Below are 20,137 nucleotides of genomic sequence, written 5' to 3' on the forward strand. Positions count from 1 at the left end.
CTGTCGGTCAACGTTACTCTTACTGGCTTGGCGAAGGCGGGCCTTCAAGGTTTGGTTTTCTTGGGCTAGCTTGTTTCTTTCAGCCTGCTCCGAGGCGACTTGCACAGTGTTCTCAAATACAAGCCTTTCGACTTGTTGCTTTAGCTTCCCGATTTCAACCCGGTAACCTTCCTCCCTTTTTATCCATCCCCATTGCTATTGTGAATCAACTGTGAAGTGTTGGACGTGTGCCCTTTTAGCAGGTCTTTGCCGAATCTGAAACCTTCTTTCGAACCAAGCATCGTACTTTGGGTCTACCTCACCTTTAGCTAGTTCTCGCACCATGGTCTTGGGCTCCAAGAATCTACATTCATGCCACAGTTTTCTAATCTTCCCCTCGGGGAATATGACTCCCGGGCTTAATTCCAAGGCATGCTTGCTCAGATCTTCATCAGTACGGACTACTTGAAACCTGCCCAGTTGTCGTAATACCCGATGAGGGGCATATGGCTGGATGCTGCGAAGCCCCATTAAGAGAACATGACATTCTTCAGCCGACATGTAGATCACCTCAGTATCAGTCTACCAACCGAATGCCCATTCAATTTGGTTAGCTGTTGTTGACCTTAACCGTGTAAACCATGCTTCGACACCTTCAGGAAATCTGGCGCCTGTCATGCGCTTCTTGAATCCGCTGATACAATTCCTCTCGGTCAACCCGTGGTTCATGTATCCTACTCGGTGATGGAGATGTTCCTGCATCCATAGTTGAAGTAACAGGTTGCAACCTTGGAAAAACTTGCCTCCTTCTCGGCATATAGTCAGAGCCCGGTAGATTTCGGACAAAATCAAAGGAACCACAGTACTATTGGTTCTTTTGATTGCCACGTCGGCCATCCCTACCAGACCTATCTCTATCTTTTTATCCTTCCTTGGACAGACCATGACTCCCAAGAATGCTGTGATAAAAGCCAAAGTACGTCTTGCTTCCCATTTGTTTCTGTTCCCGCCGTGAGTTAGCCCAAGGTTCGGTTCCTCGAAACCCTGCGGGGTTCCGTACCGCTGATACAAGAAATGGAGATCACAACATCCTCTCGATAAATCGTCATGTTGTACCTTCCGACTAATGCTTAGTAGATCCAGAAACGCATGCGGAGACACTGGCTTTGGCGAAAGCAAATACTGCCCTCTTAACCTCTCATTCAATCCCGCATATCCGGCAACTTCCTCAAGTGTCAGTGAAAGTTCAAAGTCAACAAAACGGAATACATTGCGGGTTGGGTCCAAAATGGTATTAGAGCTTCAAGAATATTTGTCCTCGGCCTAACACCCAACAAATTTACAAAACCTCCCAATATTCTTCCTACTACCCCTTTGTTATCGGCTTCCAAGTCGTTCCACCACATGTGGAGTTGTAGAGGGACCTCGCTGATGGCCGAGAATGGTTCATTTTGCTCTGTGCTCATCCTGCACATTTATTAAGGTGACCTTTTAGGCGAAAACAAAAACCTTTATTTTGACTCTAAACAAAAATCTTTGAACACAAAAACAAACAATATATGTATTTATATACATGTGTATATATATATACATATATGCTTTATGGTATATCATTTTTGGTAAAATGAAAAAGGGAGTTGGACCCGATGAGGGTTGCCTACGTATCTCACATCCGGTGAGAATCAAACCGACGTAGTTCGGGTTATAAACTAACTAGTTTATTATTTTATTTTATTTTTTATTTTTTTTCTCTTTTTTTTTTGAAAATAGAGTAAAATAAAATAAAAACTCATTCCTCATTCCCAGCTTGCCATTTTTCTCTTTTCTCTTTTCCTTTTTTTTCCTTTCTTTTTTTTTCATTCTTTTTTCATTCTCTTCGTTTCTTTTTTTTTTTTTGCTTTTCTTTTTGTTGTGGTCGAATCTTATGGAGATTGCCGACGTATCATGACCCCGCATGAATCAGACCTTGCGTAGTTCGGACCAATAAGAGATAAAGAATAATAAACATTTTTTTCAATTTTCATATTAAAACAGACCGGGTTTCAAAGGTTTGAAGATGACCTACAAACTCGAAAATCAAACACCCGCATATTCTAATCAAAAGATTTACAAACGGCCAGTTTCTTTCCCCGTTTGACAAATGCAACCAAACGGCTATTTTTGCAAATGTGGCCCCTTCCAAATTTCACAAGAATTTTGAGTCCGGGGAGGATTATTTTATGACACCTTACAAACTTGTCCGTTCTTTTATGAAAATAACCTTTCGACAACTGAAAGATACTCTAAGATTATTTCGGCAAGAACGGTTTAAGACGCGGCCGAGGCTGGCTCGGCTTATTATGACAAAATTCAAACGGTTTTTTTTCTTTTCAAATTATAATAAAACCTGGTGTTGCAAACACGGCCCTTCAGCGCCTCGGGGACGAAGATTTTTAAGGCTGTGTGGGTCCATATCTCAAAATGACCCAAAGGCGGCTGTTTATGCCAAATCAGCCTTCCGGCGTCCCTTTCGGGAACATTTGGCTATTTATGACAAAACAGCATCACCTGACTTATTTATAACTCTTTTTTATCGTTTTTCAAATTAGAAAAGTCAATATTGCAAACACGGCCTTTCAACGTCTCGGGGACGAAGATTTTAGGCTGTGGGGGTCAACTGGACCAAGTCTAAAAAAATGACCCAAAGGTGGCTGTTTATGCAAAGTCAGCCTTCCGGCGTCCCTTTCGGGAATATTCGGCTATGTCTTGATGAAGCAGCGTCACCCAACTTCTTTATGACAAAATTAAAGTTTGACATATATTTTTTGTATATTATTATTAATTTATTTTTGGCTTTTTAGCAAAAGGTGGGGTTGGACCCGATGAGGGTTGCCTACGTATCTCACATCCGGTGAGAATCAAACCCGCGTAGTTCGGTTATACACTAACTTGGAGAAGACCCTTTTCCATTTTCTATGTTTATTATATTTTTCCACAACAATCAAATAGACTATTATTTTTCATTCATAACAAACAAATAAATTAACAAAAACAACATACAAAAAACATAAAACATTCCTTCTTTTTCCTTTGTTTTTCTTATTCTAAAGGAAAAGAATTTTTTTTTGGAATTTTTACCTTGCTTAAAAAATATTTTTTGAATTTTGAATTTTGGATTTTAAAGAAGAATCAAAATGTTTTCGGATTTTTTTTTAATTTTGAATTTTCTTTTGAATTTTTTTTTGGATTATATATATATTTATTTTGGAACAGATAATAAAATCACGTTAACGCCCGACTCTTTTTATTTTTATTTGGCATTTTCATAGACAACCAAAATAAGATTAAAAAACATTTTTTTTTAAAAAAAAACCAGACTTTTTTTTGATTTCTATTTAATGGCACAACAAACTAATTTCTTTTTTGAAAAAAAAAACAAGACAGAACAATGATGATTTTTCTTCTATTTTTCATTTGCTTTTAATATAACAAACTAATAAGACATTTTTTTTTATTTTCTCAAAATTTCGGCAGAGTTTCGATACTACTTGGACATTGCTTTTTTCTAAAAAAAAGTAGTTATATCTCTAATTTATTTTTTCACGATTTTCTAATTTATGGAAAATGATGACAACATACAAAATCTTTTGAATTTTCATGCTCTTTTTATTTATATATTTTATATTTATTGTATTTTTTCAAAAATGTGGCATGGGGGACATAGGGAATTCCAAGACTTCTTGGATTCCACAAATGTTCCCCATGTGCTTTTCCCAAAAATGAAGCATGGGGGACATAGGGAATTCCAAGACTTCTTGGATTCCACAAAGGTTCCCCATGCTTTTGATTAAAATAAGATCATGCTGGAAAAACGTGTGGCCTTCTTATTAAACGTGATCAACATAACAATTCATCCTTGAATAAGTACAACATGTAGCACATAAGATGCCAAAAGATGGTCTATTATTTTCAGGTTGCTTGTCCTAGACGGACCCAACCCTTGTGTTGAGTCCCCTAAGTCAAATGCACATGATGCAAATAAACGTTCCTACTAGGGATCCGGCGTGTGGCTTTGTTATACTAAGTTCAGAACCTGGGTGTTTGTTCTAGACCTGGCTTACCCGAGCGGACAGCTCGAGCCGAGGGGGGGCAGCGTACCGGGAATACAGAAGCTTCACCGGCTTAGCAACTTGTCCGAACCTCGTTCTAAATTGGGATTTGACACTATACAGAAAAGAAGTCGTACGAAGTACACCCTTCTTCATGATTTAGAAGACTCAGAAAGGATATGGGTTTCGGCACAGTTTATATACAGTTCAAATAATATCAAAGCGGTAAAAGCAACATTTAACACATTAGGCTCAAACATGTAAAAATCAGATAATAGATAAAGCCAAATAATAACAATTATTTTAAGCTCGAATTCTTAACCCTGAACTAGTGGTTCTGGGACACCGATCCCCAGCAGAGTCGCCAGAGCTGTCACACCTCTTTTTTCCGCACCCGAAGGGCGAAAGGGAGTTTTTTCCAATTAAAGGACAATCGAAACGGGATTTGTTTAATTATTTCAGAGTCGCCACTTGGGAGATTTAGGGTGTCCCAAGTCACCAATTTTAATCCCGAATCGAGGAAAAGAATGACTCCATATTACAGTCTGCGTACCAGAAATCCGGATAAGGAATTCTGTTAACCCGGGAGAAGGTGTTAGGCATTCCCGAGTCCCGTGGTTCTAGCACGGTTGCTCAACTGTTATATTCGGCTTGATTATCTGATTTTATACAAGTGTGAACTTATGTGCAAAATTTGACTTTTAACCGCTTTTTATCATTTATTTTAAGGAATGTGAACATCGCTTAAAACATGTCTTTGGACTGCGTCACATGAAATGCACCCGCAATCCGGAACATATTTTATTTGACGTTTTGGGATTTGGATTTGGGTCGCATGAAATGCACACCCAAGTTTAAGAAAGTAGATTATTAAACACGCGCCTAAAGAGACTATCGTGTTATTATTTTGGGAAGGCCACGAAGTTCGCTAAGCGGCCCTCCTGAATTCTGAGTAAATTTAAAACAAGTATTTACTGAGGGCCCCGCAAGTTGCATTTTTTTTTGTTTGTCGAGGCTCGTCCCATTTATTATTTTAAAAATGAATTTGCAACGTCATGAAAATGCATCTCAGACCACATCACAGTCAATGTACCCGTGATTAGAGACATATTTCGATTTCGTTGAGATTTGGATTTGGGTCACATAAATGTGCACCTGAGTTTAGGGAGATAACATTATTAAGGCGCGCCTAAAACAACTAGCGCATTATTATTTTTTGGTAGGGCCGTGAAATTTTCTAAACGGCCTGTCCCGAGTTCTAAGCATTTAATACATATATTTTGTGAGGGCTCCGCAATCTGTACATTTTTATTTTTGGCGAAACTAGTCTCGTTTTTTATTTATTTATTTTTTCTTTTTTTTATTTTTTTTTAGAAAAAGGACAAGGCTAAAATGACTACATTTCTTTGCTACTTCGCGAGGTCATGGATCGTAGATTAAACTTATTTGATGAAACGAGTATTTTTTTTTTCCGCGGGATTAAATTACTACTATGATTTTAACATTACTACTACATGTACAAACAACTATTAAGACAAACATTGAGATAACAATAATCTGAGCATGAAGAAATAAAATGCCGAATAACTACTTAACATGACGAAACAAAGGAAATACATTCACGAACAAATTTCAATATCATACGGAGTTAATTATCAAGAAATAGCAACTTACAAACATCATATGAATATGTCTCGCTCATTTGCATACTATTCGCATGAACTAGGATTGTATTTCAACGAACACATGTACATGTTACTAAACAACGAATATGAAGGACACGGACAGAGATGACCTACTTGATATTATCGTCCGATGCGTTGGACCCGCGACGAAACCTTGGACAACAACCTCGACGTACCGGACCTCGACGAACCAAAGACGACCTCAACGACCTCACCCCGGACAGAACTTCTGGGCTACTTTTCGAATGTTTTCGGTTAAGATTCAACTGGCGTGTGCGTGTGTTATTTTTCCGGTCAGTCGTGGCAAGGAGGGAGGGGTCGTTTGGGCAATGGCGACGGGTAGGTTTTTTCTGGTTCTTGGACGTGAGGGCGGTGGTGTTTGACGACGGGTTGGGCAGCAGGTTATGGTCAGTGACGGGTTTACTGTGTTGTGGTGGAAGGGTCTGTTTTGGTTTTGGTGTTTGGTGATGGCGGGGAGCTGGTTATTCGACGACAAGGGGGGGAGCTATTGGTCGTGGTGCTGGTTGGAAGCTGGTAGCGATGGCGGACAGCGGGAGGCAGAAATAGTGATGGGTCTCGACGGGGCTCCGGTGGTTATGGTCGTTTGAACAGTTGACGGAGGTGGAGGGAGCTGGTAGCGGCGGGGGGTTGTGACGAAGCTGGTGGTTTGCTGGAGGGGTCGTGACTGAGAGGGATCAGCTGGGGAGGGTTTGGAGGTGGAACGAGGGTGGTCGTTTTGTGGTGGCGACGAGCAGGGGTTGGCGCGTCGATGGAGGTGGTCGTTCGGTCGTTGGTTGGACGTGGACGCAGGTGGTTTCAGGCGTTGGTGAAGGTGATGGAGGGAATGGTGGTTTGTTGAAGGTGGTTTCACTGGTTTTTCGTGGGACAGTAGGGTTTTTTCTTTGCTTCTTCTTTCAAAGAGAAAGAAGAAGATGCACAGTAACCCCAAAATTCAAAAGTCCCCCTTTTCCAAGTCCTTTGTCCGTGTTTTGTAATGGGTTTGCCCAGAAAAATGAGCCCCACGCGTGGTGGGGTTCGAGACTTATGTCCCCCACGCGTGGTGGGGTTCCCCATGTGTCCTGGACTCAGTTTATTATGGGCTAGGTCCGAAAATTAGGCCTAAAACCGGGTAGTTTGAACCCGAATATTATTCTTTTGCCCGGACCCGAGAAATAGGAACACGTTGCTTAACTAGTCCTATGCAAGCAAAATAACTACCAAAAATAAGACTAGTATTTAAACAAAACTATATCTTTTTAAATATTTTCCAAGATTTAAAATAGCTACAAAATATTAATAAAACTATTTTTTTGTAATTTTCGTTTTTTAAATATTAAGATAAAATATGAGGTAATATTTTTTTGTATTTTTCAAAGTTAAAATGACTATAAAACCTTAATAGAACTATATTTTTTTTTGTAATTTTTGAAATTATATAAAGTACAAAAATAAAGTGCAATTTTTGTATTTTTTCAAATTTATGAGAGATACATAAACTAAAATTTATATATATATTTTTGTAATTTTCTTTTTGCAATGAAAAATAGTTAAAATAGCTAAATTAGACCTAATTTCACATATTCATGCTAAAAAATGTGAAAATCCTCGGGGAGGGTCAAAAATCACGTGCTTACAAGGAGGGAATGACTTTTCAATTGCTAAGCTTAACATTTAGCCACAAATTTGCTCATCAGAATCAACAAAGCCTTCTCTAATTTCAAAATCATTAACTTCAGTTAGCAAGTTCCCGAGAGGATTCTCATACTCCCTGTCACCATGCATCATTCCCACAAAGTGTGCATCATCATGTGCAGGTAAAGGATTCTGCACGATATTCAGGGTGTCACTGTCTTGGATCACAATTAGGGTTTCTTGGATCATCCTTTCTATTTCTCTTTTCAAATCCCGACAGCTTTCAACATTGTGCCCCTGGGCATTAGAATGGTATTCACACCTTTTAGAAGAGTCAAAGCTTCTTGCACGTGGGTCCACATGATTTGGAGGCATGGGTGCAATCATGTCATAATGCTTTAACTTCTAAAATAAGCTTGCATGGGACTCTCCTATTGTTGTAAAATTATCTTTCAACCTTTGTTCCTTTCTATACTCCTGGCTTGGACATGGGTTATAGGGCCCTTGAAAATTTTGTGGAGGCTTATGGAGATTTTGCGGTGCTCGTGCTCGCCTTCTTGGGTGATTTGGTGGTTGCACAACATACTGAGGTGGAGCAATAGAGTATTGTGAGTTCTGAGGTAGACAGGAGCATCATCAGAAAATAGACAAGGCTGGTCATACCTTTGAGACGTTCTCCTAGGACCTCTTCTCGACCCTGATGTCATCATGATTTCTTCGTCCTTCTCATTCATGTCACTAAAATTATCAGATTCAATCTGGACAGCCTGACTTGCGGCTTTGAGAACTGCTTGACTTATAATTTTGCCTGTCTTAAGACCATTCTCAACCATTTCCCCCATTTTGATTGCTTCCGAGAAGGATTTACTCATTGCGGACATAATGTTTTGAAAATAATCTGGCTCTTGAGCCTGGAGAAAGACAGTGATTAGCTCATGGTCATCCATAGGTGGCTTAACTCTAGCTGTTTTCTCTCTCCATTTAATGGCATATTCCCTAAAACTTTCAGTTGGTTTCTTCTTCAGGTTTCAAAGGGATTGCGGTCTGGGGCAATGTCGATATTGTATTAGAACTATTTGACAAAGTCCTGCGCCACGTCATCCCAGACATACCAGCGAGATGTGTCTTGATCCATAAACCATTCGGATGCTACTCCCATAAGGCTTTCCCCAAAATAAACTATTAACAATTCTTGATTTCTTCCCGTACCTCTTAGTTGATTGCAATACCTTTTCAGGTGGGCTATGGGGTCTCCATATCCATCATACTTTTCAAATTTGGGAGTGTTGAAACCAAGCGGCAAGTGGACATCGGGGAACATACATAAATCCTTGAAGGCAATACTCTCCTGACCTGCCAACCCTTGCATGTTTTTCAACCGTTGTTCTAAGCTTTTCACTCTTTGGGTCATTTCTTCCTGTGCCATCTTTCAGGCAGGCTTCTCAATGTTTGCAGGAAGATAAAACAAGTACGAGTGGTACTCAGGAGAGTGGTACTCAGGAGAGTGGTACTGCTCTTGCTGGGTAGCAAATTATGACTCAAGACAAGGCTGTCCTTGGCCATTGGCCTATGCTTGACACATTTTGCCCATTTGATATTTCAGTATTCTATTTTCCTCAAACACAGTAGACTCTTATCGAACCTAAAGACCCTGAGTCTCTTGAGCACTTGTAACAGCTTCGATGTCAGTTATTATTTTTCCTTGGATCTTGTGTTGTCCGCATACCATAAATCGACCACCTCAAACGTTTTTCACAATTCAAAACAAAAGACACGTTAGAATGGACTCACTCAGTCCTTATTATTAGCACCAATATTTTTTCATCTTTTTCATTTTTTTCATTTTTTTTTCATTTTTCTTTTTAATGGTTGATCGAACTTGGTGTGGGTTGCCTACGTATCATGTGGGAATGTGAATCAGATCTTGCGTAGTTCGGGAAGATTAGGAATAAAGTAAATAAACTAACTTTTTTTTTGGATTTTGGACTTTTTCAAAAGAAAGACTTAAAAAGAAGACCCGAAATATTTTTGGATTTCGATTTGTTTGTTTGTTTTTTTAAATTTTTTTTTTTGAAAAGAAAGACTTGTAAATAAGAAAGAAAATATTTTTTTTAACTTCGACTCTTTTTTTTCTGGAATTTCGAAAGAAAAACTTCTACAGAAGAAAGGAAATAATTTTGGATTTTTGGACTTTTATTTTGAATTTATGAAAGAAATACTTCTAAAGAAAAAAGAAAATATTTTTGAATTTTAAATTTTCTTTTCAATTTTTGAAAGAAGAATGAAAATATTTTTGGATTTTGAGAGAGATTAAAAGAAAATATTTTTTTATTTTTTTTAAAATTGGGGTCTAAAAGAAAGACTTTCTAAAGAAGGAACTAAAGGAAAATATTTTTGGATTTTTTTTGAAAATTGTGGGCCGGAACCGATGAGGTTTGCCTACGTATCTCACATCCGGTGAGAATCAGACCCGCATAGTTCGGTCAATTTTAACATAATTAAAAAAACTTGATATTGACTCACTTTCATTCATTCTTTTTTTGAAATACATTTTCTTTTCCTTTTTTTTTTTCAAAAATTTTGACAGAATTTCGAGGCATTTTCAAATACCAGTATTTTCAGAATCGGATGAATTCCCTATCCTACCTCACTCTTGGTTTTTTTGTTGTTTTTTTTTCTTAGCCGATCAACATGCAAGCCGAAACAAATAAATATACAAATAGTACGTAAGATGCATCAGGATGGTCTTTTAATTTGGGTACACATGTCCTAGACGGACCCAACCCCTGTGTTGAGTCCCCCAAAGTTAAATGCACGTGATGCAAACAAGCGTTCCTACTAGGGATCTGACATGAGGCTATGTTATTCTAGGTTTAAAACCTGGGTTTATTGTTCTAGATCTGACTTACCCCAGCGGACAGCTCGAGCCGAGATGGGGGCAACGTACCGGGAGCACGAAAGTCTGTCGAGCCTTGTTGCTGGCCCAGCCTCGGTCTATTTGGTATAACTTCTAACAAAAAAGTGGGCCACGCGAACGTGTGCACCATTTTTTAGAAGAATCGGGTGGGAGGCATAAGAAGACAGTTTAATACAATTCAAATAATATCAAAGCGGTAAATAAACGACAATTAGCACATTAGGTCCACAAAAAATAGTAATATCAACAATAAATAAAGCCAAGTAAAAATCATATTAACAAGCTCGAATTTTGAACCCTGAACCAGAATCTGGTTTCTTTTCCTCAGCAGAGTCGCCAGAGCTGTCACACCTCTTTTTTCTACCCGAAAGGGTATAAGGGAGTTTTTCCAATTTAAGTGACAATCGAAACGGGATTATCTATATTAAATTCAGAGTCGCCGCTTGGGATAATTTAGGGTGTCCCAAGTCACGGGTTTAAAATCTTGAATCGAGGAAGTTTAACTCTGTTTTACAGTCCAAGAAACACAGAAATCCAGGTAAGGAATTCTGTTAACCCGGGAGAAGGTGTTAGGCATTCTCGAGTTTCGTGATTTTAGCACGGTCGCTTTAATCATACTTGGCTTGATTAAATTGTCTAATTACTTATTTTTAAAAGCTACGTGCTTTTACCTCTTTTAGTCAAGAAATTATCCTCTAAGTCTCACAGATGCATGGCGCATAGAGTTTGAGCAGTTGCGCCAGGGTTCTATGACTATGTCAAAGTATGCGGTTCGCTTCAGTGATTTGGCTAGACATGCACACGCCTTGGTTGCTGTAGTTCAAGAGTTGGTCCGTTAATTTTTTGAGGGGATCAACCCTAGTATCAGATTTAGCATGGCCCGAGAGTTGGAGATGGACATCGCATACCAGTATGTATTGGGTATTGCTAGGAGATTAGAGGGTATGCTGATTCGGGAGAGACAGGAGAGGGAGGCCAAGAGGTCTCAAGAGCCTGGCACTTATAGTGGTACTCGTGCCCCAGTGGCAGGTCGTCATGGTAAGGGCTGTGTGAGTCGCCATGTTCATTTAGCACTTCCAGCCGCCTATGGTATTCCGGCCACTCCTAGGCCCCAAGATCCTTATTATGCATCGCCATTGTCTAGTTTACCTCCTACACGAAGTGCTTTTAGCGGTCAGTCCGACCGACCTGACTCAAGCCATTCATAGCAACCACGCCCTCTGAGAGCATTTTTTGAGTGTGGCGACACTCACCACATGGTGAGGGATTTCCCCGGACTTATGAGGGGTGCACCTCCACAGACTACTCAGGCACCCTGCTCCACATGGTCCCTAGGCTATGATTATAGCACTAGCTACCACTCTACCTACTCTGCCAGCTCGAGGTGGAGGTCGGGCACGTAGAGGTCGCCCTAGAGGGGGATGATGGGCCATATATTATGCTCTTCTTGTTCGTACGAAGGTAGTTGCATCCGAATCTGTCATTACAGGTATTGTTCTGGTCTGTCATAGAGATGCATAAATTTTATTTGATCTAGGCTCCACTTATTCCTATGTTTCCTCTTATTTTACTCCGTATTTGGGAGTATCCCGTAATTCTTTGAGTACTCCTGTTTATGTGTTGACACCTGTAGGAGATTCTATTGTGGTTGACCGTATGTATTGGTCATGTATTGTTTGTTCTTAGTGGTTTTTAGACCAGGGCCGATTTATTATTGCTTAGTATAGTAGACTTTGATATTATTTTGGGCATGGACTGGTTGTCACCCTATTATGCTGTCCTTGATTGTCACGCAAAGATAGTGATGCTGGCTATGCCTCGTATACCGCGAGTAGAGTGGAGGGGTACCTTAGATCACACACCCAGTAGAGTTATTTCTTTACTTAAGGCTCAGCGAATGGTTGAGAAGGGGTGTGACGCGTATGTAGCTTATGTGAGAGATGTCAGTATTGATACCCTTATAGTTGATTCAGTCCCAGAAAAGTGCAATTCTACGGTATTTGTTAAAACCCATATTCACGTACTTTAGTTTACACCATAAGTTAGTCGACGTAAACCCGAGAAAAGATTATGTTTGAGATAATAAAAAGCTAATCATATTGGTCTTAAATGATATAAGGGTGTATAAGAGTGGGTAACAAGTATTGGAAGTTAAACGAATCAAAGATGTTGTAGCCCATATTTTCGGGGAAAACTAGAGGTGCTTAATATTCCCAAGAGGTCGTGTTTTAAGGTATTTGAATAATTTAATATCCGTATCATAAGTTTTGAATTCAAACGAGCCATGAAACAAAAGTTGTCGCAACGTACGTTTATAATATTACTCAAACTCTAGGCCAAATGTTACTAAGATTTTATCCCAGTTTACTTGGAATTACATGGTTACCTACCCACCAAATTGAATATTTATTAGTCTAATTTCCAACGCATTAAACCATTTGTCGATACGATCTCGGAGTAGAGAGATATTCATGTTTTTGCGAGACTGCGCCAAACAGCTCTCTATGGGGCCTACATAGGTGGTTTAAGACATATGGATATGTATAAGATGCCTCAACCATGTTATAAGTCATTATTTTTCAGTATATTCAGATATTAGATCCCTAAAAACATTCTCTCAAGGTTCTCTCATGATCCAAGACCCAAGCAAAGGGCAAACAATACAAATCAAGGGTCGGGAATCCCGTCGCGCTAGTAAGTTTCTTCTTGTCCTTATTGTTGCTGATTTTGTGTTGTTCCAGCTTATGTGGGAGGTTTTTTTTAGTGGTTTATGTTCTTTAAATTACTCCCTAAAGTTTTTAATATCAACCCTAGGTGATTTCAAGTTTTCTTAAGTGATTCTAGTGCCGGAAAACCCTAATTGATTGCTAGTTTCGCTTCCTTGTTCTTGTGGTAGCATTGGAGAGATATTTCGTGGTCAATTAGGGTCAAATTGAAGTTTTTCTATCTGTTTAAAGGTAAAAACCTCTTACTCTACATGTATCTAAGATTATCCAAGTTGCGGCTAAGCCGTTGAAGCTAGAATTTGTGAGATATATATATCGAAAGGCTTGTTAGTAATATTGTTGGATGGTGGACTGTTTTGGGAGGCTCAATATGATTATTATTGATGTTGTTTGGTGATTGTTTTAACTTGTAGGAATTCATATAAATAGGGAAGGTGCTGCCCGTTTCATTGTAAAATAGGTTGTGGTCGATACATAATAGTTACGACACTTAAACGATAATGATAGTGTCATTTCTCTTATTGTAGACTAAGGAGTCATGACATTTGCATAGCTTGAGGTTGGGCAGTATATACAAGGTATGTGAGGCTATCCATTTCGTTCTTTTGCACGACTCTAATTTTACATGATGTAATGAACGATCTTCCAAAGATACTCTACTCTTAGAAGCTCGCAGTACTTACATTGTTTCCCTTCTTATGGAACAATTGATGTTGACTTTGATTCTCTTATTCTTATGTTTTCAGTGTTGTTAGTGCTTCCTTATTCTTATAAGATTCATGATGAAGAGTTAGTCCTAATAACATGTACAAAGGATACCGACCTAACGTTACTCCAAGAGGTTCAGAATGTGATTCCAATGAGACCAGCATGAATTATATATATGTATCTAGTTTTCTCTACTGAGCCGCACTATAGTCGGCCAGGTAGGGCACCTATTGTGCAACCACTGATCAATTGGGTTTTACCGAGCTCCACGTGGTCGGGTATGATTCTACCGAACCTTATGATGGTCGGGTACATTTTTACCGAGTCTATTACGGCCGGGTACGCTATGATGATGATGAACAGAGGCATATGTTTTAAAAGTTTATGTATATATATATATGTATCATGCATTTCATGTCAGTAGCGCTCAGTGGTACCAAATGTTATAGGTTGTATATTCTCTATCCCTGTTTACATTACTGTTTGTACTTATACTTTCTTGACTTACATACTTAGTACTTGACGTCCTTTTTATTTGTGGACGTTGCATGTCGTGCTGCAGGTCCTGATAAATAGGTAGACGCAGCTCACCCACCACAGTAGGCTGCTAGTTCATCGATTATTGGCGAGATCCCTTCTCCGGACTTATCTTGGTCTTGGTTATGGATATGTTGAGGCCTTGTTCCAGCAATGTTGCAGCACTTATATTCCTTTAGAGGTTCATAGATAGGTGTCGACTCATGTATAGTTTGGATTGCCTTGTCGGCTGATTTTTGTTGTATAGACTCTCATGGCAGCTTGTCAGCTCGTACCTTATATATAGTTTCATTATAGTCTTGTTGTCCCATGTAATGTATGTTCATGCCATTATCTGTCATTGTTGGTTGTTCATGGTTCAGGTCTACCATTTATGTTGATCTCGTTATCCTTTACATATAATAAGAAAGGTCAGATAAAATGTACGTTAGTGCTCGGCAGGTATGGCCCGGGTGCCAGTCATGGCCCTCCAGTTTGGGTAGTGACAGTATTCCTAGCGGATCTTCCAGGCACGCCCCAAGACAGAGATATATACTTTGGTATTGATTTGTTATCAGGCACTCAGCCCATCTCAATTCTTCCATATCGTATGGCTTCGCCTGAGTTGAAAGAGTTAAAGGAGAAGTTGCAGGAGTTTCTTTATAAGGGCTTCATTCGACCCAGTGTGTCACCTTAGGGTGCTCCAGTCTTGTTTGTGAATAAAAAAGGATGGTTCTATGCGTATATGCATTGATTATCGCTAGTTCAACAAAGTTACAGTGAAGGATATGTATCCATTGCCTTGTATTGATGACCTATTTGATCAGCTACAGGGTGCCAGAGTGTTTTCTGAGATTAACTTGTATTTAGGCTATTATCAGTTGAAGATTCGGGAGCCGGATATATCGAAGATTTCTTTCAGGACTAGGTATGGTCACTACGAGTTCCTTGTGATGTCATTTGGGCTGACCAATACCCCATCAGTATTCATGCGTTTGATGCATAGTGTATTTTAACCCTATCTTGACTCATTCATCATTGTGTTTATTGAGGGCATTCTGGTGTACTCACAGAGTCGGGAGGATCATGAGCAGCACCTGAGGACTATGCTTCAGACCTTGAGAGAAAAGAGGTTATATGCAAAATCTCAAATTGTGAGTTCTGACTGGATTGAGTGGAATTTTTAGGTCACGTAGTGTCGAGTCAAGGGATCAAGGTAGATCCGAAGAAAGTTGAAGCAGTGCAGAGTTGGCCCAGATCGTCCTCAGCCACGGAGATTTGGAGTTTTCTTGGTTTGGCAGGGTATTACCGTCGATTTATAGAGGGTTTCTCATATATTGCAGCACCTACCAGGCTGACCCAAAAGGGTGCTTCGTTCAGGTGGACATAGGAGTGTTAGGATAGCTTTCAAAAGCTCAATACACCTTTGACTATGGCCACAGTATTGGTATTGCCTGCAGGTTTGGGGTCTTATACTGTATAGTGTGATATGTCGCGGATTGGTCTCGGCGCGGTGTTGATGCAGGAAGGTAGTCTGATTGCCTACGCGTCTAGACAGTTGAAGGTGCATGAGAAGAACTATCTTGTCCACGACCTTGATTTAGCAGCTATTGTTCATGCCTTGAAGATTTTGTGGCACTATTTGTACGGTGTCCCTTGTGAGATCTACATCGATCACCGAAGTCTGTAGCATATGTTCAAACAGATGGATCTTAACTTGCATCAGCGGAGGTGGTTAGAGTTGCTTAATGAGTATGATATCACTATTCTATCCTATCCCGGGAAGGCCAATGTGGTAGCCGATGCCTTGAGTCAGAGGGCGGAGAGTATGGGCAGCTTAGCATATCTACTAGCAGCAGAGAGACCATTGGCATTGGATGTTCAGGCCTTGGTCAACAAGTTTGTTAGATTGGATATTTCTAAGCCGAGCTGAGTTTTGGCTTGTGTGGTCTCGCAGTCTTCTCTTTATGATCGTGTTAGGGAGCGTCAGTATGATGACCCCATCTTCTTGCCCTTAAGGACATGATTCGCCACGGTAATGCTAAGGAGGTCATATTATAGATGATGGTGCATTGAGGATGCAGGGCAGGCTATGTGTGCCCAATGTAGATGGTTTGCGTGAATTGATTCTCCATGAGGCTCACAGTTCGCGGTACTCTATTCATCCGGGTGCCAGGAAGATATATCAGGACTTGAGGCAGCATTATTGGTGGAGGAGAATGAAGAAGGACATAGTAGAGTATGTAGCTTGGTGCCTAATGTAGTCATGTAATTTTTTACCCTCTCCAGGATTTTACACATTTTAGCATTTAAATATTCAGTTTAGGTCTAATATAGTTAGTTTAACTAGTTTTGACTCTTTTACTTTATTTTATCACAAAAATAAAAATTACAAAAATATTTTCATCTTTAGTTTAATGTCAATTAGTATATTTATATTTATAGTATTTTAATTTCACCGTGGCTTTAGTTTATTCTTCCAACTTTTTACTTTATCATAATATTTGAAAATACAAAAAAAAATAATTAGTTTCATGCCATAATAGTAGTTTATTAATTAATCAAGAGTATTTTTTATATTTTTATAACTATATTATATTATTTTAGTCTTCTTAGCCCAAATCTAAACCCAACAAGACATGGACCCAACCCAATTTCCTAAATCCAAGCCCATTTACCCATTCCCCTCTTAGATCCAAATAAAATAAAAACCTAGGGACCTAAATAAGAGGAAGAGATTTCCCTACACAAAAGGAGGAGATCGGCCAATTTCCTAAGGTTAAAAAAATGGCAGCCTTCTCTTTAGCTGGAAGAGGAACGCAGAAACAGAGAGAGTCTTCAGTTGTTCACCCTTCAGCCCTCTCTCTCTCTCGAGTGATTTTTGGCACCACTGCTGCCCGCCGGAGTTGGTCGCCGGGGATGACTAGAACAACCATGTAATCTTCCATCAATTTCACTCTAACAGATCCACACAGAACAACCATGAAATTGCTCAAAAATGCACCCCAAAACAGCCTCGTCTCCAACCCAGTTCCACCATTGTTTCAGATGCTAACCACTAGCTAAAACGTCCATCCAAAACCAGCTTATTCCACCCTTAAACCCAGCCAAATATCATCACAAAACCCACTTAAAAATACCTCAAAACAGTCTCGTTTTCACAAAAGCAAATAGCAGCGTCAAAAGTTGAGATCGAAGGCGCCGTTCGCAAGCTTGGTCGCGGTCCAATTTTCTGCCAAAGTTTCGTCGTCGACTTCTCGATCTTTATTCCATTCCTCAGCTTCCTTGTTAAATATTTGTCTTGGAGATTTTTATTAAATACAAAAGGTCCTTCCCTTTTCTCTTTACAAAGTCACTTATGCATTTTAAAATGAATTTTCTGATTAGTTCTTATTTGATGTGCTTTATTTATTGATTGTGTTTGTATGCTTTGAGTTCCGTTACTTTGCTTCTATTTGATGTGGATATTCATTCCACTGTTCTCATGAATTTGGAAGAATTGTCTAATGCTAAAGCATGGGGTTATATGAATTTCTAATTGATTAAGTAGCGTTGGGATTTAATAACTAAAAATGTGAAATTGGGCTGTTCGTTTAGGAATAAGTAGAAACGAAGTCATCAGTTGGTTCCAAAGTTAAAGATTTAGTTCTTTCATATACATATAGTTTTAGTGTCCTTTAATATAATTTTGACAAGGCCCAAAATAATAAAGTAACAAGATGGCCTATTTCTCTTTAATAAATATGTTTCCATAAAATGATCCACATACGTTAGAATGATTTAGGAGTCACTTAATCTATTATTGTGATTGTCTACACGTCCGCGTTACATAATTATGATTCTAAAAAAATGAATCAAGGTATGCGTTCTCGCAATTTCGGCCAAACTTTGTTAATAATAATAAAGCGTGATTAATTGTGAACACGTACGCGTGACATAATTCTTGACACGCCAAACGAAATGAGTACACGTATGCTTGACTCGTTTCAGGTTAATTTCTTAATTAAAAGCGGTTAAGGGCGTAGATGCACAAAGGTTTAAAAAATAAGTAATTAAACAATTTAATTAGTCAGGTATGATTAAAGCGATCGTGCTAAAACCACGGAACTTGGGAATGCCTAACACCTTCTCCCGGGTTAACAGAATTCTACCCGAATTTCTGTGTTTCGCAGACCATAAAATAGAGTCAAACTTTCTCGATTCGGAATTTTAAACCGGTGACTTGGGACACCATAAATTATCCCAAGTGGCGACTCTGAATTTGATATAAATAATCATGTTTCGATTATTGTCACTTTAATTGGAAAAACTCCCTTGTATCCCCTTTCGGGGTAGAAAGAGGAGGTGTGACAGCTCTGGTGACTCTGCAGGGGACAAGAACCCAGAATCTCTGGTTCAGGGTTCAAGAATTCGAGCTTGTGTTGTGATTTTTACTTGGCTTTATTTATTGTTCATATTACCGTATTTGTGGACCTAATGTGCTAACTACTGCTTATTTACCACTTTGATAGTATTTGAATTGTATTAAACTGTCTTCTTATGCCTACCATCTGAGTCTTCTAAAAAATGGTGCACACATTCGCGTGACCCACTTTTCTGTTAGAAGTTATACCAAATAGAGCGAGGCTGGGCCAGCAACAAGGCCGGGTAGACTTTCGTGCTCCCGGTACGTTGCCCCCATCTCGGTTCGAGCTGTCCGCTCGGGTAAGCCAGGTCTAGAACACAACCCCAGGTTTAAACCTAGAATAACATAACCTCATGTCGGATCCCTAGTAGGAACGTTTTTTTGCATCACGTGCATTTGACTTAAGGGACTCAACACAGGGGTTGGGTCCATCTAGGACATGTGTACCCAAAAAATAAAAGACTATCCTGATGCATCCTATGTGCTATATGTCACATTTTTTCAAGGGTAAAAGGGTCATTTGGCGGACCAATGATGTTTGAGGGTAAATGAGATAGAAAAAAGGGTGAAGTGTGAAAATGAAGCCAGTAGGGCCTAGTTGTATTTTTCTTTCACATTTTTTTCCAAGAAAAAGACCAAAAAAAATGAAAATAAAAAATCCAAAAAAAAGGGAAAAGAAAATCCAAAAAGAGTTTACATGCTTCATCATTTTTCAAGAAAAACAAAAAATATATTTTCTTCAAATCAGTTATTTTTTTTAATTCTCGCCCGTATCCAATCTTCCCGAACTACGCATACTTGATTCTCGTCTTTCGGGGCGAGATACGTAGGGTGATACGTAAGCAACCCACATAGGGTTCGGTCTTCTTAGTGAGTCTTAGGTTCTTGGCTTCGCGGGGTCGTAGCCAAATCTTGCATGTCTAGCCACTTTTGGCCACGCAAGTTGTTTTGCCAAAATAGCCTCAATCATGTCTTGCGTGTCTAACAGGAAGTGTTATTGACTCACATAGTATTCTAGGTCTTTAACTTTATTTGGTCTTAATTTTCTCATACAGGTGTGGATCTACTTACTGGAGTTTGAGCATGACAGATACCTCGGGACCATCCAGTCAGGATAGCCCATTCAGGAGTTGCTTAAGGAGATTTTTTTTTATGTTTTGAGTCTGTTTTTCTTTTTATGTCGTCTTTTACCTTCTAGTTTTGTACATAATGTTGAGTCTTTTAGGTGACGTTAGAGTCTGTCATAGTCTAGCTAAGTTTGTCGAGTCTTTTGTTATTGTACTTCCTATTTTGTATTTGAAAAAATGTGTTATAAATCAAAAATCCAAAAAAAAGAGATTTTGCATTTTTATATTTCCGTTAGAAGTTTTATTTAGAATTCTAATTCTAGAAATTAAAAAAAAAATTCTTTTGAGGTGGTTTTCCTTAGAAATTAATATCTAGAACTCGAAATAAAAATTGCTTTTATATTTCCTTTAGTA

Source organism: Nicotiana tabacum, chromosome 8, assembly GCF_000715075.1.
Source record: "Nicotiana tabacum cultivar K326 chromosome 8, ASM71507v2, whole genome shotgun sequence".
Taxonomy (NCBI): Eukaryota; Viridiplantae; Streptophyta; class Magnoliopsida; order Solanales; family Solanaceae; genus Nicotiana; species Nicotiana tabacum.